Source organism: Protopterus annectens, chromosome 14.part0 (assembly GCF_019279795.1).
Source record: "Protopterus annectens isolate FY-2018-M chromosome 14.part0, PAN1.0, whole genome shotgun sequence".
Classification (NCBI taxonomy): Eukaryota; Metazoa; Chordata; order Ceratodontiformes; family Protopteridae; genus Protopterus; species Protopterus annectens.
Genome location: NC_056748.1, coordinates 553,755,548 through 553,779,379, shown reverse-complemented (window position 1 = coordinate 553,779,379; position 23,832 = coordinate 553,755,548). Strand labels below are relative to the sequence as shown.

At 41.2% G+C, this 23,832-nt stretch overlaps 1 pseudogene; it reads right to left on the bottom strand.

Moving 5' to 3' along the window:
• The window catches only part of LOC122788700, a 95,874-nt pseudogene that overhangs the window by 5,248 nt on the left and 66,794 nt on the right, over nucleotides 1-23,832 (bottom strand).

Below are 23,832 nucleotides of genomic sequence, written 5' to 3'. Positions count from 1 at the left end.
TCATATTTGTACTTGTTGTGGAGTGACCTGAGTGCATGTGTTATGTGATGGATCCTGGCACCCAACAGGCATCTGACAGTAACTTTCTCTTTGTTTAGCCTGGTGAGTGTAACACCAGTATGCCTGACTATAGAGTCACCTATGACTAGAGTGTTGGGTACATTGTTATGCCTCATGGGTTGTGGTTTGAGTGGCACACTGAGTTTGTGGGCTATGTGTCATTTGGGTTGTGTTGGGGGGCTGGAGGTTGCTTGCGTTTCTGCTTTGGAGGTCTCTGTTGCTTATGCAGATTTTTTTTGAGAGCCTGTGTGAATGTAGGTGTGTGTTTTGTGTTTCTATGTGTGTGTTTTGGTGATGTAGGTTTTGAGGGGCTATGTGATCAGTGTGGTATGGTGCAAGTGTTTACCTTCTCTTGACTGTCAAGTCCAGTCTTGTGTGAGGACAGCTTTGCTTCAAGTTTGGCTATATATGTGCATCTCTCACAGGTTGTAGTGTTGGGTGGTAGGAGGAGAGGGTTGTCTGTGCACATGAGGCAATTGCTGCATTGCCCCAAGAGGCCCAGATTCATCAGGTAGACAGGAGAAAACACCGGGAGCTGACCCTTAGACATGCCTGGATAGGTGCTTATTTATTAAGTACTAAAATTTGTTATCCTTTAGACAAGTGAGGAAAGTTGAGTGCTGTAGTAAGTTGTAGCTTATTTAGTGCTTACAGTGAGTTCTGAACAAGTGCTGAGCTCAAAGAAACGGATTTGAGTGCTAAAACTAAAAGAAACTGGCTAGTTCTAGGGCAAAATTTGAAGAGCAGACTCTATGGTGCTGGAAATAGTCTAACCCTAGCTAAGCGGCGATGCATAAAGTGTATTTTTTTTAAAATATAACAGTTGCAATGAGCAAACTGATTTAAACAAATTAACCAATTAACCAATAAAAATCTAAAAATTGAGCCCCGTTCCAGCAGTCTTCGATCAGACAAGTTCTAACTGCACACTCCTGCTACTAGGGTGCAGGGGAACCTTCTCCAAAAAAAGATGGCCTGGATCAGTGCTCAAGTTATACAAACAAAACTAGATTCAGCAGGCCTGAATCTAGTTTATGCTACAGCAGACAAGGCACACCAATTCAGAAAGAAAAAGTTCAAATAAGCAGGCACAATAAGCCTTTAACCAGAAATTCCCAGCTCAGAAGGGCAGAATCTAGCCTCTCCTCCCACAAGAGTGCAGACCACAAGCCTTCTTAATGTAAAATAACTGGCCTGAAGCCAAAGTGCTTAAACCAGAACTAATACACTTTTAGAATTACAGACACTGGGCCGTCAATCAGCAATTCCCAACTTAGAAGAATGTAAGCTATCTGTCCTGCCACAACAGTGCAGACCACAAACCTTCCTAACGTAAAACAACTGGTCTGAAGCCCAAGTGCTTAACCAAAAGCCTTAGAATAACAGTTACAGTTTAATCAGGCTACTACCAAGCAGTGATAAATGCAGCAAAATAAATACAACAGAGTACTTTTAAGAAGAGACAAAACAAAATAAAGTAAAAAAGTAGGAAGAAACACAAATACAGTAAAAGCAGATGAATAAAGTGCAATTTTTTTTCATTAGTAAAGTGCAAAGAGAGAGGAAGTAGGTACAGAAAATAATTCAAGGCTAAAATCCTAAGTGAGTTGGCCATCTCAAATGTTCTCTCTGTATTAAGTAGAGTGAACACTAAACTGTGAGGGGTGTCCCAGATCAAATTTACAATAGGGACAGGCAACTGCAAAGCCACCAACTATAAGAAACAGTTTCAGGACAGATGAGAAACAGAAAACCGTGCCAGAAAATATATAAAACAATTCACTCAGGCTATAAAAGAATTCAGTCAGGCCACATTAATACAATGCAGAACTCTGAAATGTTAAAATGCCAAGAAAATATACTTATCAATCAATGATATATTCCCAGATTGTTTGAGAATCACACACCAGCCAGACACCAGGAGTTTCCACAGTGTATACAAGAATTTACAAACAGAAACTATTTTTAAATCAGCAAGCCTTGAAGCTATCAGATAACATAAAAGCTGTTAAACCAGTTTTATAAATTCCACCTCAGAAATAGGGGAGAGCCAGTTTCAGGACAGATGAGAAACAGAAAACAGTGCCATAAAATATATAAAATAATTCAGTCAGGCTATAAAATAATTCAGTCAAGCCAAATTAATACAATGCAGAACTCTGAAAGGATAAAATGCCAAGAAAATATACTTATCAATCAGTGATATATTCCCAGATTGTTTCATAGGTTGTTGCTAGGCTAACAACCACTAGGACTTTTATAAACTTAATTGTGTATCCCAAACCAGTTTTGTCCCCGAGTACTTTAGGCATAAATTAGAAGAGGGGTATGTTAGGAAGGAGGTAACTAAGGGTTTTGTGGGGGAATGTTAACTGGAGAATATTTTAGTTAGTGATGGACTCTGTCCATCAGGGACATGGGAGCCAGCCCGCGGATGAATTTACGATTTCCCATCCAATGGTCAAGGTTTCATTTGAAAAGGGTCAGGGATGAACTCTGCTTCACATGGATGTGGAGCCTATTCCATAATGTGGGAATCCTTTGAGACACATATCTGTTTTTCCAGAAATTTCTATTTATGTCAAAAGTGAAATTCAGATCTTTGGATCTAGTGTTTCTGGTGCTGTTTGTTTTGCAGATGTGCAAAAGATCTATCAGGGCTGGATCTGAGGATGCCTTATAGGCCAGGCATAGATCGTCTCTCAGTAACCTGTAGGAGGCTGAGTACAGAGATAGGGTCTTTAGGCAACCTGTATAGGGTTGCATATTCATGCCCTGGATTCTCCAGTTGAGGAACTGTTGCAAATGTCTAGTTAGGTACATGACAAAGGGAGAATTGTACTCAATGATAGGTCTGATAAGGGCTTAGCAGAGTGGTACTATAACTTCCTTCGAGCTGGATGCTATATCCTTATGTATAAGTTAGGTGACATAGAAAGATTTTCTTACAATCTTTGCTACTTGTTGGTTGAAGGCCAGATTACTGTCTACATATGTTCCCAGATCCCTAACTACATGGTTGACTTTTAAGAGTGTTTTATTGATGGAGAAATTAGCTTGGGAGGACAGTTTCCCAAAGGTCATTATAATGCATTTCCTGGTATTGAGTTTGAGGCTGTGGCTTTGGCATCAGTCATTTGTCTGTATTATACCCTCTTTCAGGATGTGTTAGTGTCATGGTGGGAATCTATGATAGCTATCGATTTGCAGTCATCTGTGAACAAGGTAATCCAAAAGCCTTTGACATTAGCCTAGACTTCTGAGAAATAGATGCCAAACAGGAGGAGACCCAGCATGGAGCCCTGAGGCGCTCTACTGGTGACTGGTCTCTTGGTGGAGGGGGTCTCACCAACACTGTCTTTTTGGATCCTGTCTGTGAGCTAGCAAGCAATCCAGTGAGTTGTATAGGGATTTATGCCTAATTCAGAGAGTTTCTCAACAATGCTTGAGTGAGATGTTGTACTGAATGCCTTGGTCAGGTCAAGGTATGCAGTATGCACTATTTTACCTGAGGTAATCTCAAAAAAATCAGTCAGGTTAAGTAGTAATTAGGACCTTTCCCTTACCAAAAACAAACAGGGATTAAGAGGGTATGACTTTCCCTTAAGAAAGACTAATTGGGATGGGTCCACATTCTGTAGGTTGCCCAGGTCCTTGCTGAGCATTTCCATGATAATTCATTTCATGGCTTTGCATGTTAGACTCATCAGACTGATGGATCTATAGTTCCTGGGGTCAGTTGATGGTCTACCCTTATGAAAAGAGATGACTGTTGCAGTCCTCTATTCACTTGTTACGTAACTTGTTTTGAGGCTGTAGTTGAAGAATGCCTCCAGCGCTCCTGATAGCTCACATTTTAGACTGTTCAATAGGCAAACAGGGATATTGTTAAAGACCATTGAGACAGTGGTGCCACCAAAATCTGATCCCTGCTAATAGTTGGGGGAGTATCCTAGAAGAGATTTCATAAGGTGTAGCCAGGGGAGTGGGGGGAGGTGAAGTTAGAACTGAATTAATCAGCCAGTAGATTCATTATGTCTTGTTGATCAGTGAAGGTGGTGGCATTTACCACCAGTTCATCACCCTGCTGTGTGTTACCTTTAAGGTTCCTGACATAGCTGAAGAAAGTCTTGTGATTGCCTTTAGTCTGAGAGGCTATCCTGACTTCATAGTTGGCCTTGTTGGAGTTAATCAGACCACTTAGTTTCTTGTTTAGTTAAATCAGAGAGCTCTTGTCTTTATGGGAATCTTTCTTCCTGATTTTTGGTCATGACTTGTTATACCCTGTTGAAGTGAGGATTCCACTAGTGGAATTTGTTTTTTTGTGTTTGTTTTGGGCTAGGTACAGCTGCCTCTATGTAACCATTTACATGTTTGTACAAGGTTTCTGTAAATAATTCTGCATTGGCAGTTGTGGTCTCTGGTGAGGAAGAACCTAGATGTTTGACAAACTGTCACTTAATAAGATGTAGTTTGCTTTAGAATAGTTCCTAACTGTTTCAGGTTTAGTTTGCATTCCCAGTTGATTTTTATTTTAAAGGAGACAGTTTTGTGATCTGACCTCACTAGTGAGAACTTGACACCGAGGGAGGTGTAACGCTGTCTCATACTGGTGAGTACTACAGCCAGTATGTTTAATCCTGTTGTTGGAGCATGCACTGTCTGGTCTAGGGTGTTTCTGTTAATAAAGTCCAGGAGGTGTTGTGCCTGTGAGTTTAAGGCAGTTTCCCAATCTGTAGAGAAGTAGTTAGGGTTACACATGAATAAGGTATCTGGTTGGATGGTAAGCACCTCTAATATGTCTAGGTAAGAGTTTTTGAGCCTCTTGGGATATAAATGGTGACTATAGCTAACTAGGATATGGTAAGGGACCTTATCTATGGTGACTTGTACATGGATGAACTCCAAGGCATCATACTATTTGACCAACCATTTGTTGCTAATGTAGATCAAGACACCTCCACCTTTAGTCCCCATCTGTCCTGTTGGTCTAAATGTGTGGAAGGCACTGAAACCTTGCACTACCTTAATACTTTCTACAGCTTTAAGCTAAGTCTTGATAATGACACAGATGTCTACATTTTCCAGAAAGTGGAGGGTTTATAGAATGTGGAGTTTTTGGTTAGGCTTCTAGAACTGAGCAGTAACACCTTAAGGTTGCTTTGAGTCTTTTTTTTTAAGTTGGTAGTGTTATCATTTTGGCATTGCCTAAAAAGGCTTTAAGAGGGTGGATAAAGTTTTAGCCAGTATCCAAAAGCCTAGGTGGTACAGGTGTAGACCATCCTTTGAAAACTTATGTAAACTCTCATCAGGACTCTGTGTAAACACATTTTTTACATTCAAGTGAAATGAATGGGAAACAGTAATGCACAGTATAAAAACAGATGGAAATGGGCAAATGGAATATGTGAGGTATATGGGTTATGTAAAGAGGAAATATCTGCACTGCAGTGTTGAGACTTAGTCTGTAACTTTGCTTTTCCAATCATTAGAAAATCTGTGTCCTCTGCAATCTGTAGTATAGAATTTTCATATATCACACCCCAGAAACCAGTATATTCCACAGATGTGAATATATGTATACACATACACTCTCACTCACAAATAAATCATGAGAATGGCTATAAAATGAAGAAATATGGTCTACAGGTCCAGCCACACAGCTCTGTTATCTTAAACATATTATGTGAAGTTGTTCAGTCTCGCCGTTCATTCTTTACTGATGGGTTCAGAGCAGATCCCTCGGCTCTGATACGGCCAATTGCAAAGCTCGAGGTCTTCAAATAGCTTGAGGCCAAGTCCCTATCTCATGATGCACCTATGAATTACCTCAGATCTAGTTTGCCGCTACAGCAGATCAGAGGTTCTGATTTACCTCAGGCCAGATAAGCTGTTTTTTCATTAAACTCTTGTTATAAAAACTTTTTACTAGTTAGAATATTAGATATTTAGGATTGCTGATAAAGCTCTTAAAGCTTTTCACTGTGTTTTCCCTTCCCTTTTACTGTTCTTTATAAATTTCTACTGGCCTCTTTTAGGCCTAGTTTAATAGTAGTTTTCTCTTCTTGATGTGGTCTGTCTAACCTTCTGCCTTTTTTAGATAAGGCTTAGTACAGTAAACTTTAGATAATCTAGATAAGGTTATTGCTTATTTTTCAGCTTGCTGTGTGTTATTTAGTGACCTCTGTCACATTTCTTAGATAGTTATAGTCACTTAGATTTGCTGTGTGGTCTGTCTAACCTTCTGTATTTTAGATAAGGCCTAGTTCTTCTTACTGTTGAAATTTACAGTAAACATTACTTAATTTAGATAAGATTGTTGTTTCCCAGCAGCTATCTCTTTTGCATAGTCTGCTTGTGTGATGTCACATTTATTCTTGTTATATTGTGTGTGTGTGATTTAGCCTGCTTTTATTTAAGGCTAATCGTGTGGAGATTTACATTCGTGTGATTTAGTCTGTAATTATTCCAGGCTTCTGTGAAAAATTTACCGTTGTAGTGGTAACAGTAATTTTTTTCTAACAATATTATGGCTGACCAGGATAACATAATATAACATAATATAACAATATTATGTTATATTATAACATAATATAACATAATATAACAATATTATGGCTGACCCCCAGCAATCACTATCTCTACTACTACCTCCCATTCTTTTTCATCACCTACTTATCTCCAACTCTTTTCTCGCCTATTTCTACACTCTCCTTTCTCCTGACCTTGCCATACTTCATACTCCTATTCTATAGTACCTAACTGTAATCTATAACCTCTGCCTATCTCCTCTTTCTCCTTTTTTCTCTTCATCTTTTCTCCTTTCACTCTGAATTCCTTTCTCTGTAAGCTAGCTCATCTCTACTTGTTCTTGAACTCACATTCTCTTACTAGCTATATTCACCTGTTACTTACTCTATATCATGTCTCCTATACTCAAAGCTTACTTCACATTTATCCTACTCCTTACCACTACTATAGCCTCCCTATCTATACCCTATTACTGTACCTTCTTTGAAAATATCACTCTACATGAGCAAAACCTTCACCTCCAACAAACTTTACCAACCTCTTTTTTCAATACCCTCACTCATAGTAACATAACCTGTACCTCTAACTTTCTACTTCCTAAATACCACAGAACAACTCATATATCATGCTACCTCAACAAAAAGAATCTATACAACTCACCAAAATCCCTTAAATTCCATGTTAGTTCCCAGCTCAAGCTCCTCCTACATGGAGATATTCATCCTAACCCTGGTCCTGATACTAATAATAATTTTAATCTAAATAATATTACTTCACTGACAACATCATCATGTACTAAAACAGCCAACTCCCTACTAATAGCACAACTTAATATAAGAAGTTTAAATAACAAAACTCATCACCTCCATTCACTTCTTGACTTACATGCATTTGACATACTATGTCTTACCGAAACTTGGCTAAAACCCTCTATTCAAGATCAGGAAATCACCCCTCCTGGCTATAATATACTTAGATGTGACCGCATAAGGAAGAAAGGTGGAGGCATTGCTATTATCTATAAATCTAATCTCCAAATCACCCTCTATAACGAACTTCCATCACTAGACTCCAAAGCTGAAATATTATCTATCAAGCTAAACATTAACAACAATAAATCGATTTATCTAATTTGTATGTACCTTCCCCCTGGAAATAATACTCATATTCTAGAAAACTTACTTAGTTCACTTTCTAACCAACTACCTCAGGAAACCATAATACTTGGTGACTTCAACACTGACTGGATGACCTGTTCATCCCAGCACCCCACCAGCCATATAAATCTTTATGGCTTCTCTCAATTAATAAACACTCCAACTAGAATCCATAAACCCACTAAAAAAGAAACAACTCTTGACTGGATCCTTACTAATAACCACCCAAATATGTACTCTCCAGGAACTCTTCCCGATAATATTAGTGACCATATGCTCACATATGTTATTAGACAAAAATCACATATCCCAACTACCCATAAACTAAAGGTGTCTCGCTCAAACAAATTCTTTAACCCTGATAAGTTTCTGAATGAATTGAATGCATGTGACTGGTCTCCAATTACTACCCTCGAACTAAACGAAGCAGTGGCCTATTTTAATACCAACTTTTTAAAAATCCTTGACTATCATGCTCCCATTCGTTCTACTAGGATAAGAACGAAAGCAGCCCCGTGGCTTACTAAGCAAACTAAACAAAGAATGCTCCTTAGAAACAAAATTTGGGCTAAATGGAGAACTACCAAAAGTACATCTGATCACCTACTCTTTAAACAATTAAGAAATGCCACTAAGAAGGATACTCTTTCTGACAAAAAGGAATATTATCTTCACCTTCAACAAACTAATCAACAATCCCCCCAAAAATTTTGGACAGGTATTAACAAACTTCTTAAACCAGGCCATTCAACTACTCCTACCCCTTCAGGCTTTAACCTCAACAACTCCACCCTGATCCCAGATGCCTTTAACAAGTATTTTACAGAAGCCATTCAAACACTAGCTAATTCATTACCCTCTTCCACTACCTCCTTACCTAATACCTCTAACACCTCATCCAATGCCTTTTATGTTCAGCCAGTTCCTTCATCCCTTATTTATAAACTTCTCAAGAAACTTAAACCTTGCACCCCATCCGCTGACCAACTCCCATCAGAATACCTTCAAATCGCTGCAAAAGCTATTTACTACCCCATATCCATTCTTATTAATAGGGCTATCTCTGAAGGAAAAATCCCCACCTCATGGAAAATATCTTATATAATACCTCTACATAAAGGGGGCTCCTCTATTGAGCTCTCAAACTTTCGCCCTATTGCCTTACTCTCCCCATTAGCAAAGATTATGGAAAGATGCATACATAAACAAATTCTTAACTACCTTCTACAAAACAAACTTCTAGCCAATAGTCAACATGGTTTTAGACCTTCCCACAGTACTACAACTGCCCTCCTTTCCTTCTCTGATGCCATAAATAATAATAGGAACAACAATCTCTTCTCATCAGCATTATTCCTAGACCTGTCAAAGGCCTTCGACATGGTTAACCATAATATACTTCTGCACAAACTAAATCTCTATTCACTTGGCTCACAAACTCTTCAATGGTTCAGGAGTTACCTCCAAAATAGGCAACAAGCAGTGCTATGGAACAACACCCTATCCTCCTTACTTCCAGTAAACATTGGGGTTCCACAAGGCTCAATCCTAGGTCCCCTTCTTTTTTCTTTATTTATTAATGACCTTCATCTGAATATACCCCAAGCCATCTGCATTCAATATGCTGATGACTCAACTCTAATCTGTGCTGCTAATAACGTCTCCTCCCTCCAGTCCCTCACCCAAACAGTCTTCCATAATGTAGAAAAATGGTTTATGGAACAATCCCTCCTTCTTAATCCCAAAAAAACAAAACTTCTTCTCTTTACCCCTACAAACAAATCACCAACACCTTTCTTCACTATCTCCTCTAACAACACTACCTGTATTAGTCCAGATATGACCACTCGCCTATTAGGTGTAACCATTGACAACCATCTTAATTTTGATGACCACATTAACAACACCATTAAATCAGTTAACAAAAAAATCGGTACTCTCTACAGAATTAAACCCTTTCTTACCCCAACTGCTAGAAAAACAGTGGCCCAGACCCACCTGATCTCCACCCTTTTCTATGCCTCTGCTATATATACAAACTTGTCTAAAAATAACATCACCAAACTTTCTACCTGTTACAATAGTATTGCTAGATTCATTACTGCTACCCCTTTTAGAACCCACCATTGTCTTAACCTCAAGCAACTTGATTGGTTAGAACTCAACAACCACTTACTCTATCAACAACTAATTATCATTCATAAAACCCTTTGCTATCCTGATGCTACCCCTAGCCTTACAAAACTGATTTCACCTTATAAAAACCTAGCCACACTACGCTCGGCTAATAAACTCCTTGTAGCCTTAACCAAATCAAAGAATAAAGCTGGGGACTCATTATTTTCAAATTCTGTCGGGAAGATCTGGAATCAACTACCTCAGGAAATAACAAACCTAGACTCTACATCCCTTTTCAAAAGACATATCAAAGAACATCTTAAAACTCAATGGCTGTGTCCTTGTGCTAATCCTGACTGAAATTACTTCTCTACTACTCCCAACTTCCCCCCCTTGCCCAACTGTCCCTCTAAAAGACTTTTTTTTAACTTTTGACAGTATTATCTTTGAGAATGTCATTAACATTTTTCTTCTTCCCTCTACCATGTTATCACACCTTAAATTTTTTTTGTATCTAACTGCTGAATGTTCCTTACCTTGTAATTCTATTATTAACCAACTATTTTCTGAAAAATTGTTCTGCTTGATTTTTGTTTCCATTAATTTTGTATAAGACCACCCTTGAACTTATGGTATTTTGCTTAATATTTTTAATGTTAATGATTGTTTACTTCTTGTAATTGGAGCTTTTCTCCCCGGGCCTCTACTGAAAACGGATATTTGTCCAGTTAGACTAGCCCGGTCAACAAATGTAAAATAAATAAAATAAATAAATAATAAGCACTCCAAGTCTGGCTTCAAAAAGTGCCCAAAGTGTGGCCAAAAAATGTCTGTTACAGACAGCGATGTTAATTGTGTTTACTGTCTAGGGGCTCTGCATTTGCAAGACAGTTGTGCCATTTGTCATTTTTTCTTCTCTAGGGTCCCGCAGGAAAGGAAGAGGAAACTAATCGATAGAGGCTTGTTGAAGCCTTCACTTCAGGAAGCTTTGAGTGACCAGGATGGCTCCAGTAGGTCTTCAAAGTCTTCCAAGACATCGGACTCAAAAAAATCAAAGAAGTCTTCAATTTTGTCTCCATTGCCCTCGGAGCCAACAATCTTTACCTTTCGGAGACGGTCCCTAGTCTTGGAACCGGTTTCTGAAGCACCAAAGAGTCCAATTCTCCAGTTGGTACCACCTTCGGTAAGATCCTCTTAATCATCTATCAGCCTGTCAGATCTGGACGTGGATCGTGTGGTACAGAAGCTGTTATCGGCACCGGCATTAGCTAAAATGTTATCGGCTTTGACCCGAATGGCTTCGGAGCTGAAGACCATTACACCGACTTTAACTATTCCTTCTCTGAGCCATGCTGGGTCTTTGGAGCCGGAGGAGGCAGACTTGATGTTAGTGGAACCCTCGGAGCTGACACCTGCTCCAGTGTCTTCATGTACTCTGACGTCCTCTGTGCCTATCGAGGACTCTAAGAGCCGACACTCTCTGGTCAGGTCCGGGGAGGACAGTCAGACCGACTTGTCGGTTCCGACTTTACCTCTTGGGGCCTCGGCTTAGATGAGCTCAGCCCCTACCTTGGGCTCGGAGCCCCCTGTCATGGTGCTGGGGGTGTAGACAGTTTCTTTGGATCTGTCAGCTCCCTCGCATTGGGGCAGAGGTGCTTTTGATGCCATGAGGAGAGTCATGTCTCCTGGGACATCCTCGACCTCAGGTCTGCCTTCCTCCTCCCATAAAGTGACTGTGTCTGCTTCTGCATCACACGTCCTCACCAAGCGTAGAGACCCAGAGCCTAAGGAAGCCCCATTGGGTGGCCCCTACTCTTCTGAGACATCACCAGAAGCTTCCACTGATGAGGTTTCCAGGAAGAGGTTCTGTAAGAGGAAACACCTAGACCCCCCACAGGAGTCTTTTACATTGGATACTGACTTAGATGAGTCAGAAGGGTCCCCACGGTTCCCCTCTGAGGATATCTCCTTCGCTGAGATACTTGAGATCCTTAGGCAGAGGGGTGACTGGCAGTCCAGAAACCCTACTGAGGATGAGTCAGTTCTCCTGAAGGCTTTTGGGTCTCAGCCCTCCACCTTCTGGGTGACTCCACCCTTCGATGAGTTGATTCAGCTGATTTTATGAAGGGCGTGGGAGTCTCCGGATACCATGGAACCTGTCCCTAGGAGGCCTAATAAATTCATTTATGCCCCCCTTGACAAATCATTTTTGACAAAAAGTGTTCCAGTTGATGCCTGGTGGTGGCGGCAGCCACCAAAAAGGAAATATCTAAGACTTCCTTGTCTATCCATCCTCCTAACAGAGACTCTAGGAATAATGATAAATACGGGAAGTGCATGTTTAGTTCAGCGACCTTTGCTCTCCGTTCGCTGAACTATTTAACCCATTTTACTAGGTTGCAAAGAGATCTCCTTAAGGAGTTGGGAGATACTCTTCATGGTACAGTAGCTTCAGGAGCTTCTGACAAAGTTGCTGCCCAGCTTGCTACCCTAAATTCTATTGTCAACTCATCCATGTGCCTCATATCCTATGCAGTTGATGGAATGAGTAGGGCAGCGGGTACAGGAGTTGCTCTTAGGAGACATTCCTGGATGCGCTTGTGTTCCTTCATGAAGCCCTTCACGTCATCCTCTGTGAACACTCCCTTTGATGGCTCGTCCCTTTTTGGGCCTAAAGTGAAGGAAACCTTAACCAGGTGTGAACAGGATGGAAAGACTCTGTCTGCCATTAAGGTCCATTTTTCCTCCCCTACCTGACCCTATCTTAAAGGTCAAAGGGGAGGAAAAATGTGATTCCGAAAAGCCCAAGGAGCCTTTCAGGACACACGTGGTGAACCCCCCCACCAGAGGCAGAGGAGGGGGGTAATAATGGAAGATGCCACCCTCGCAGCAGAAGGGGTCCGCAACACCAGGGTGACAGAGATCACTTCTCTGGGAAGCCCTACCAGCGCTCCTGAAGGGAGGCCCGACTGTCCTGCTCTTGAGGCAGTTGGGGGTCGCTTGTCTTTGTACTCAGATGCCTGGCTCAAAATAACAAAAGCCAACTGGGTACAAAGTATCATTTCTAGAGGGTATTTCATTCCATTTGCCACACACACACCCCCAATCATAAGAAAAATCCTGGATGTTCCACCGAGTTACAGGAAACAGGCAACAATAGAGGTCCAAACGTTGCTAAGAAAAAGAGTCATCCAACCAGTCCCAGCAGACCAGACAGGATCCGGAACGTACTCAAGATTCTTTTTGGTTCCAAAGAAGACTGGGGACTGGAGACCCATATTGGACCTCAGCAGACCGAACCAATACGTAAAGAAAGAGAAGTTTTGGATGGTCACGCTTCAGTCTATACTTCCCTTTTTAGGGAAAGACAATTGGATGTGCTCAGTAGATCTCAAGGATACGTACTACCACATAAAAATGACCAGGCCATCCAGGGATCACCTGCGCTTCCTGCTGGGAGCCAATCATTACCAATTTTGAGCCCTGCCCTTTGGTCTCACTACAGCATCCAGAGTGTTCACCAAATGCATGGCAGTGGTCACAGCTCACCTGAGGCATCTAGGATTCCAGGTGTTTCCATACTTAGACGAATGGCTCCTTACCGCCACCACCAGGCATCAACTCATTCAGGCCAGGGAGTCCACTCTGTCACTTTGCAATCATCTGGGCATTAAAATCAACTCAGAAAAATCTGCTTTGTCGCCATCGCAGCATATTGTTTTGATCGGGGCAGGGTTGGACATCACCACCACCACACTAAGGCTTCCAATAGAAAGAGTCTCTCTTCTTCATCAAAATGTCAGCATTATGATATCAAAATACAAAGCACCAGCATCGGAAGTTTTGAAAGTATTAGGCATAATGGCAGTGACAATTGTAGCCATACCACTAACTCGTATGCACATGTAGATACTACAATGGCTGTTGCTCACTCAATGGTCTTACCAAGAGCTCCCCATGACTCACACTATACTGATCACAAATTCTTGCAAAAAGGACCTTCAGTGGTGGTTGACCTCACTTCATGTCATGATAGGATGCCCCTTTGTGCTACCTCCTCCAGTGGCCACAGTGACCACGGACGCTTCCCTGATAGGGTGGGGGGGGGGCATTTTCAGGGAAAGACTGCCCAAGGCACATGGACCGATCAAGAGACACATCTGCATATCAATGTCCTTGGGATGAGAGCAGTACTTTTGGTGTTGCAGTACTTTCATGACTCTCTTCCTCTGGGTACAATTGCGATTCAGACAGACAACATGTCGGTGGTCTGGTATTTGAACAAACAAGGAGGAACCAGGTCTTACTCTCTTTGTCGAGAGGCTCTCAGAGTTTGGCAGTGGGCTGTTTCCACCCACTGCTTTCTGTTGGCAATGCACATCCTGGGGAGATCTAATGTGACAGCAGACAAACTGAGCAGGGTAATTTTGTTGCCCCGTGAATGGCCCCTCAAGAAAGAAATAGTGGACATTCCACAGGTGGGGCCAGCCTTGCTGTGACCTTTTTGCCAGTCACATCAACACAAAATGCAGAAGCTACTTTGCTCTGATTCCCCCTCTGAGGGAAGCCCCAAGGGAAGCACTCATACATGATTGACCTCTGGGTCTCCTTTATGCATTTCCACCAATTCCATTGATACCCAAGGTTCTACAGAAAGCAAAAGCCCTGGGAAGGACCATCATTCTAATAACCCCCCATTGACCTCATCATATTTGGTTTCTCTTCCTTTGACTTCATCTTTTGGAGGATCCTTGGATTCTGGACCTAGTTCCAGACCTTCTGATGCACCCGTCAGGGGACCTTCATCTCTTTCTGCAGTCCCTGAAGCTCACAGCTTGGCTGCTCTGGTTCCCATCAAAGCCAGGTTCCATAACCTTTCCAATGAGACAAAACAGATCCTTTTGTCTTCTCATAAATCCTCTACTAGGAAGCTATACTTTAGCAAATGAAAAATGTTTTCTATATGGGCCTCTACAAATAACATTAATCCTTACCAAGCCCCTATGGCCTCCATCTTAGAGTTCTTGACTATGATCTTTAACAAAGGAACTGCAGCAGCAACAGTTTGGGTTCAATTGGCTGCTATTTCTAATTTGCATCTTGGATTTGAAGGACTGAATATCATGTCTCACAAGTTATCCAAAGCCTTTCTCAAAGGGACTTTTCATATTAGACCACCTATGAAATCTCCCTATTCTCCATGGAATCTAAATGTTATGCTTTCCCACATAATTCTTCCCACTTTTGAACCAGATTCATCTTGTGATCTCAAATGTTTGTCTTGGAAGACCATCTTTCTGGTAGCTATTACTTCTGCCCGCAGTGTCAGAGCTCAGGCTTTATCCATCAAGCCTCCCTATTTGATATTTCATGCTGACAGAGTATCACTTAGAACAAATCCCTCATTCTTGCCCAAAGTTTGCACGGAAACCAATCTCAACCAAGTTATTGATTTGCCAGTCTTCTTCCCCAATCATTCTAACAATTTGGAGTATATGCTGCACAAACTAGATGTTTACAGACAGCTCAGATTTTATTTGGATAGAAAAAAAGATTTCAGGAAATCAGACCATCTTTTTGTTTCATTTTCAGACTCCAGGAAGGGGAGACCAGTGGCTAAAACAATTCTGTCTAAATGGTTATCTGATTGTATTACCTTTGCCTATTCAGCTTCCAATATGCATTTGCAACACAAGATTAAAGCTCACTCAACCAGAGCAGTGTCTACATCATCTGCCTTTTCTGCCAGACTTCCCATTGATAACATTTGTGCAGCAGCCACTTGGTCAAAACCTCATACCTTTATCACTCATTACAAAGTTGACAAGGCCACCAGGGACAGGGTCTCCTTTGGATCCATGGTCCTGAGAAATATACTCCCGTTAGCCACCCGAGATTGATGGTGCCTGGGACGCTACCCATCAGTAAAGAATGAACGGCGAGATTGAACAACTTCACATAAAGAAGTTATGTACTTACCATAACGTTCCATGTGAGTTGTTCATCTCGCCTTCATTCTTACGTCCCTCCCTCCTACCCCCTCCTGGGCTGATAGATGACCGAGATGCTGGATCCATCCTGGTTACTCAATCCTTCTATTCCTTTCTCTGGGAGTGAAAGAATGACATATGGTATTATACACAGGAAACAAGATCTGAGGTAATTCACAGTGCATCTTGGGAAAGGGACTTGGCCTCAAGCTATTTGAAGACCTCGAGCTTTGCAATTGGCTGTATCGGAGCCGAGGGATCGGCTTTGAACCCATCAGTAAAGAATGAAGGTGAGATGAACAACTCACATGGAATGTTATGGTAAGTACATATTTTTTTTCTCTTTAGTAGACTTTACTGCATGGTAAGAGTTTGAAAAATACATCTTACAAATTTAAATGCCCTAGATTCAACTTCATATTTACCTTAGTGTGTCCAAATTTGTACTGGGTGGGGTAGACAGCAATGGAATCCAGTAGCTTTTCACTTGCTTTCTTGCTGTCAATAAACTGCCCTTCTGGAATTGCACTGGCATTTAACACCTTGTATCTGTTTTTCAAGAGTAAAGAACATGATATTTTATTATTTTATACCATAGGCAGGTCTTACTAAACAGACAAAAGTTATTTTGTTACATATACCTCTGTTTGAAGTCACCATATAAGATTTGGCTTGGGAATCCTTTCCTACAAATCCTAATGCCCTCCAGCACACCATTACATCTCAGTTGATGTAGGACAAGATGATGGTCCATGAGTCCTACAGATATTAGAAGTATAAGCTACAGTAACAGTAAGGCTATCAAAAAACATGCTATAAAAGGGTCAATGTAATCAAAATCATGAGTGGCTGTTACTGATAAAATGGGCTTGAGTTTACATTGCATGAACTAGAAACATTTACATTAACTCTGAAAAGTCTGTCACTTATGTTATTTTCTTTGTAAGTATTTCTATACGTACACACTCATCCTCATGTTTGTGCTGTCATGTTGAAGATAAATATATAAAAATGTAGCACATGGTGTATTCTTATAAAAAAACATCAACTAACAAAGACTTAGAGTGCATGAATATTACTTTATGTTGTCCAAATTTAAAATGTCATTTAACACATACTGTACTAAATGCAAACCTTTTACATAGACATCATTTCAGTTTACAATATATCTTTTAGATATTATCCTTTGATAATTGATTTTATGATACTAGTATCTGATTGTATGCTGGATATACCAAACATATTTGAAACTGAAATAGCTGAACTTTCTTAGCACTTTTTCCTGTACATAGCATAGAATGTCACCTAACAAGGAGTACAGATTCTGTAATTTAAATGATTAATGCTGTAAATGCAAAGAAAAAAAAACTACATCACAATGTGCCCCCGGATTTACTAATCTTCTGTGCAGAACTAGCTTAGTCCTGCACTCTTACACGGTCAGCACGCCATGCATATTAAGGAAGGCGCGCTGCCTGAGCTCCTAATCTTACATGGACCGTGTAAGAGTGCAGGGGGCGTGTCTGAGAGCAGAACATTCAGAATATACATGCCCCCGCAATGAAGAACAGCAGAAAGGCCAAAGGAATGAACGAGACTGCTCATAGGTGTCCGCATACCCCCCAGCAACATCCCCCATGTCTACAACAGCAGCAATAGCAAAGACAAACCAAATAAACAAACCTTTTTTTTTACTATGAATCCGATTAAGCTAACCGTAAGCGTGCGGGTTTGCCCATCGCTTAGCTATGGTTAATGCAGCTTAAATTGCAGAAGAGGATAACAAGAAAGATATATGCAAATAAAGCAGTATAGCAATAGTGTAGTGGGCAGAGCATTCACCTTATAAGCAGGCATTCCTGGTTTGAGTCCCACTGCAGCATTTTCCATGTCAAATCACGTTATGACCAATATTTTAGTTGCATAACCTACTAAATAACACATATTTGTGAACTGGAGTACAGCATTAAATACAGATGTCAGGTTTCAGTGTCATAATGTTGCAAAGTCCACAGATAATCACATGTGCCCTATACGGTATATGCACACAGGAATCATGGATACAAATGGAAGACAAAATGTGTAATGAATGATAACCCCATACAGCTTCCAAATCCCCCTCCTTCCCAAGAACCATTAGATATGACTGTCTAAATCAGTGCAGTTGTAAGTGGGAGTAAGCACTAGTAAGCAAGGGTAAGCACCAATAAGCAGTAGTAAGCATATTTAAGCACTAGTAAGCAAGTTTAAGCTCGTTTGCATGGGGGTAAAGCAATGCACACACAGGTTAAGCAATATTGAAGCTAACTCCCTGTAAGCATCATTAAGTGGAGGTTAGCAGTGCTTACCCTCACGCAAACCCACGCAAACCTGCTTACAACTGCTCAAAAGTTCCTTAAGAACTTTGTATCCAATGGGCATTGTTCTGCCCAGCAACAAAATAAACAGCCTTGCAGTTCTTGAACCCAGGACCCTATACACTATAGTCACAGTAGTTAACCACCAAGCCATTACAGCAGTACAGAAGAATGAGATAACACTAAACAAATCCTTACTATAGTAAAATCAAACTGAACCTGAGAAAGGAATCAGTATACAGTCATATGTTCTATAACCCACTACATAACATAAATATGTGAAATGGAGTACAGCAGTAAGCCCAGATGTGAGGTGCAATTGTAAAAGAGTGTTGAAGTCCCCAATAAAGCACAAGGCCCCATACAGTGTACATACACATGAATCATGGATACCAGACATATATATAAGATGTAATGAACAATAAATCAATGCCAAAAAGAAAATATAATGCAAAGTCTATTGTAAGCAATGCTAAGCATTGTACAGGCCAGCTTAGTAGGTGTAAGCAATGTGTAGACCAGCTAACTCAGTTTTCCCAGTGGTATACCCCTTTGAACACTGCCAACCTTAGGTAAGCAGGTTTGCCCATAGCTTAGCCTTTTCAAAATTGTCCAATCATGGCAAAGTGCGGGAAATCGGCCCTACTTAAATCCAACAGGCGGGAATACATCTCATAACTGGTTGTTGCTTCCCCTTGCAGGCACCATGTCAGGAAGGGGAGAGGGTGTGCGATTACAGGCACAGTGCTGGGACATCCAGGAGACCAGAGTCATGGCAGGACTCCTTCTCAAAGACCATGAGCAGAGAATGCTGTAGGGCCAGTACCAGGGTTCCCAATGTAAGGTGGAAGCCTGTTACCATCTTGCCCAGGACTTCACCAGTGCCACTGGCATACCCCGAACTGGTGAGCAGGTCAGGCATCACTATGCCGACCTGAAGTGGTGTAAGGGGGACCTCTTAGAGCAATGGATCCAAGAGGCTAAAATGGCAGGGGCTGTCCTAGCTGTGTGTAAGTATCACTCCACTATGTGTGTAATAATTGCCAGCTCATGTATATCATGGATAGGTATGGCTAAATATTCCTCTTATGACCTTCACAGCTGCAACTGAGCGGGCAACGAACCAGGAAGCCTATGGATGTCGCCTGGAGAGATTGCAACGCAAGGCAGATTAGTAATACTCTTGCATGTACTGTCATAGGAAATAAAACTAAAAGTATTTGTAAATTAATTGCCAGTATAAAACCTGTATTGTTTAAGGCAAGTACTGCATACACTGGAGAATATGGTAGGAAGAGTCTCATATAGTTTGTATGTAAATAAAAGCATAATAGCCCGACAATAAAGGTCTAACTGCTGGACTGCATGTGTATACTCTAGTATCATATGGTAATGTAGATTTGCAATCATGTAATAGTACTGTTGTATTAAGCACTGTTACCCACGCTGTGCACCATAAATAGAATGTGTAGGAATGCCTGTATATGACTGGTGTAATCCCCAGAGGTCATTTAGTACAACTGGGGGACACATAGACAAAAAACGTGAAAAAACAGAGAACAAAATCCAAATAGCACATGCAACTGAGACGTGAACTGTTTTATTTTTAGCACACACAGCCATGGTTCGAATCCTGGCAGTGGTAGTAGCCTGCATACAGAATCATACCCCACAACTGTACAGATATGTCCAGAATGTCCAGTAAAGTGGCCCATATCTGTTGCCTGTCAACCTATCCCCCTGGGAAATCAGTGGGATGATCCCAGACGTATAGGCAGCAAACAGGAAATACAACTGATTGACACACATCTATGAGAACAAAGCTGGCACACTAGCAACTCCTCAAAACCTTATGAGAGTAAGAAGTCACATATGTCCCATTTACACCCCCATGTTGTCAAGCTGTGGCCAGAGTGTGTATAGTAACAGAGTGAGATGTATGTGCATAATAGTAATGTGGAATTTGGTGTTGTGTGTGGCAACATTCAGGTAGTGTTAACAAACATTTCTCCCACAGGCCTGTCAGATATGAACACTGTGCCCAGAAATACAAGAATGATACCCTGTACCGGTACTGTTTACTTTAGTATTGTATGGCATTGTGACTGATGCAGTTGCTCTGAATAATAAGGTATTACTCATCACTGTTGCCTACACTGTCCTACAAAATATAACTGTCTAGGAAATCCTGTATAAGAGTGTTGTAATACAAGGTTAGAATGCAAAACCACAGGAGAACTGTAAGACAGAAAGCAGATAGGAGATATACAGCAATATCTATATAGCACACACAACTGTGATGGACAGTGTTTTAGTTGTAGCAGACATAGCCATGGTCTGAATCCTGGGAGTGGGAGTAGGCTGCAAACAGAATCATACCCCACAACTGCACAGATAAGACCAGAATGTCCAGTATATGGGCCCATATCTGCTGCCTGTCACCCTGTCCCCCTGGGAAGTCTGTGGAATGATCCCAGATGCTTAGGCAGCAAACAGGGAATACAACTGATTGTCACACATCTATGAGAACAAACTTGTCACTCTAGCAACTCCCGAAACTGTTATGAGAGTAATAAGCCAAATATGTCCTATCTACATCCCCATGGTGTCAAGCTGTGACCAGAGTGTGTACAGTAACAGAGTGAGATGTATGCGCATAATACTAATGTGTAATCTGGTACTTTGTGTGGCAACATTCAGGTAGTGCTAACAAACATTACTCTCACAGGTACGTCGGATACGAACACTGTGCTGAGAAATAAAAAGCTTGATACACTGTACTGCTACTGTTTACTCTGGTATTGTATGGACTTGTGAGTGTTGCAGTTGCTCTGAATAATAAGGTATCACTGATCACTGTCACCCACACTGTGCTACATAATATAACTGTGTAGGAAAGCCTTTATAAGAGTGTGTTAAGTCACTAAAGGTTGAAGAGGGCAATAGTCTAGATATGTCCCGGATCTCCTGCATGTGGTCAAGACATGGCCAGAGTCTGTGCAGAAAGAGATGGACAGCTATGTGCTCAACATTAACCTGGAATCTGGGAGTATGTGTAGAAACAGTTAGTTAGTGTTAACAAACATTTCCTCCACAGGTATACCATGTAAGAGGTGTATACTGCAGGTAAAACCGGTTCATGTATAAAGTTAACAACAGCCATATCACTGTCCAAACTAAGGCAATAAGGCAGTGTAGTAATACTTGTAAGGTACTGAGAACAGCACTGAATAGGAAAGTAATGTCTACTACAGAAATATACTAGTTGTTAATTGACATCTTTCTCTCCCCCCTAAAATATCTCCAACAATAACTAAATACCCACCTAAACTGGTATGTAATGACTTCACTGTTCTGTTGGGACATATGTCTTATTGGTTGATAATTATTTAAATCTGTTTCCACGCATGTGCTATGTTGAAATACTCCAACATTGGTGGCATGGTGCCATCAATGTACCTGCATGCTGTTGTTATTACGACTGTGGTCTCATATATGCATGTGTTCCATTTGCTATGCAATTGCTCCGTATCTGGTGTTTGGGTTAATGGGAATATCTATGCATGCTGTTATACCTAAGCCTGGAATGTGTTGTCTATTACTAATCCACATATGTTGATACACCATAAACACCATAACACGGATGGGAATGCAGGTCCCAGCGGACGCACCTGTCCCACCTCAGCTGACCGTGGCATGGGGCACCAGCACATCTGGGGCACAACCCTGAACCTCCTCGTCCATTGGTCCTGCACCACCTTTGGGTGGAACCACCTCAGGGGATGGGGCTCACCCCCCCGGGAGCGGGCTTGGACAAGAAGCTGTCACCCGTCGCCAGGCCTGGGTCATGGTGCGTAGAGAGCTCAATCAGCAGTTTGGAGATCTTCTATGCCAGCTCGAGGGCCACGTTTCATGACTAGAGGGTTGGCCTGGCTCTCCGACTCAGCCCCCAGCACAGCCACCTTCGGGGCTGTGAAGGTGCAGTGATGACTGCCCATGGATGGGGATCACAGTCCCACTGTTTCCACTAGGGGGCTCATGGGCTTCCGATTTTCCAACACCCCTCCCCATCAAGGTGTTTACCCCCCACGTGTGTCATATACCGCCCCTGTATGCATCTTGTTTGTCTTGTCTGTTAACCTACCCAGCCTACCTCCCCAAAAATACCTACTATCCCTCCCCAACATCCCACTCTCAACTGAAAAAAAAGGGCAATCTGTTCCCCCAAAAACATATCGCCCCATACATAGCAGTCCATTTCACACACATGTCCACTGGACACATGTAATCTGGTCTAATTGGCATCACAACATATTAATGTTGTTTTCACACCTCTCTCAGTGGTTTGAGTGTCCAAATCTACCTCCAAAGTCAGAGTATATGCACAGCTGTTGCTGTAGAAGAAATGGGCAGCTGTGGACCTTCCCTACACCCTCCTGCACATCCCTAGCTATTTTCCCTACTGTCTTTCCCTATTTGTGCCCCTTTTTCGCCACTTTCTTATCAACCCTTTTTCTTTTCTTTTAAAGAAATTAGTGTGGGAGTAAGTGGGAGTAAGCACTTTTAAGCAGCAGTATGCGGGTTTAAGCCTGTTTGCGTGGGGGTAAGCAATGCCTACACAGGTTAAGCAATTTAGAAGCTAACTGAGTATAAGAAACTGTAACCAGAAGTTAGCAGAGCTTACCTCCATGGAAACCCGCTTACAACTGCTTAAAAGTGTCTTAATTACTCTGCATCCAGCAGCCCTTCTTCTGCCCAGCAACAAAATAAACAGCCTCTGCAAGGCTCAAACCCAGGACCCTGTACACCATAGCCAAAGTGATTTACCGCTAAGCAATGTCAGATATACATAACTCTGATGTTTTCACAAACATATCATCCAGCACAGTCATTCAGCAGTACAGGAAATATATTTAAACATGTAGATGTATGTGTGTGTGTGTGTGTGTGTGTGTGTGTGTGTGTGTGTGTGTGTGTGTGTGTGTGTGTGTGTGTGTGTGTGTGTGTGTGTGTGTGTGTGTGTGTGTATATATATATATATATATATATAAATATTTTATGGGAACATAACAACATATATGTCCACATGCACCGTTAATGGGGTTGAAAGGCCCTAAACAACATACGTCTTGTACGAATAGCTCCCCCCCACAGCCAAACATGTCTGCCCGGCAGTACACTACCAACTGTTGCAGATCCCATAACCAGGACCTGACATGACATGGGCACAAGATGTTAACAGTACTCCATCCCACCTGTATGATGTCATGCTGGTATCAGTAACATATTATGCAGTACAGTCTGGCTCCCATAGGGAATGTACAATGTGGAAGCAATCAACATCCCTAGGATACATATAGACACATATATGCAGATACAGATATACATATATATATATATATATATATACATATATATATATATATATATATATATATATATATATATATATATATATATATATATATATATATATACGTACACACACACACACATATATATATATATATATATATATACATATATATATATATATATATATATATATATATATATACATATATATATATATATATGTATATATATGAAACTACACATACACACACACAGATATGTATA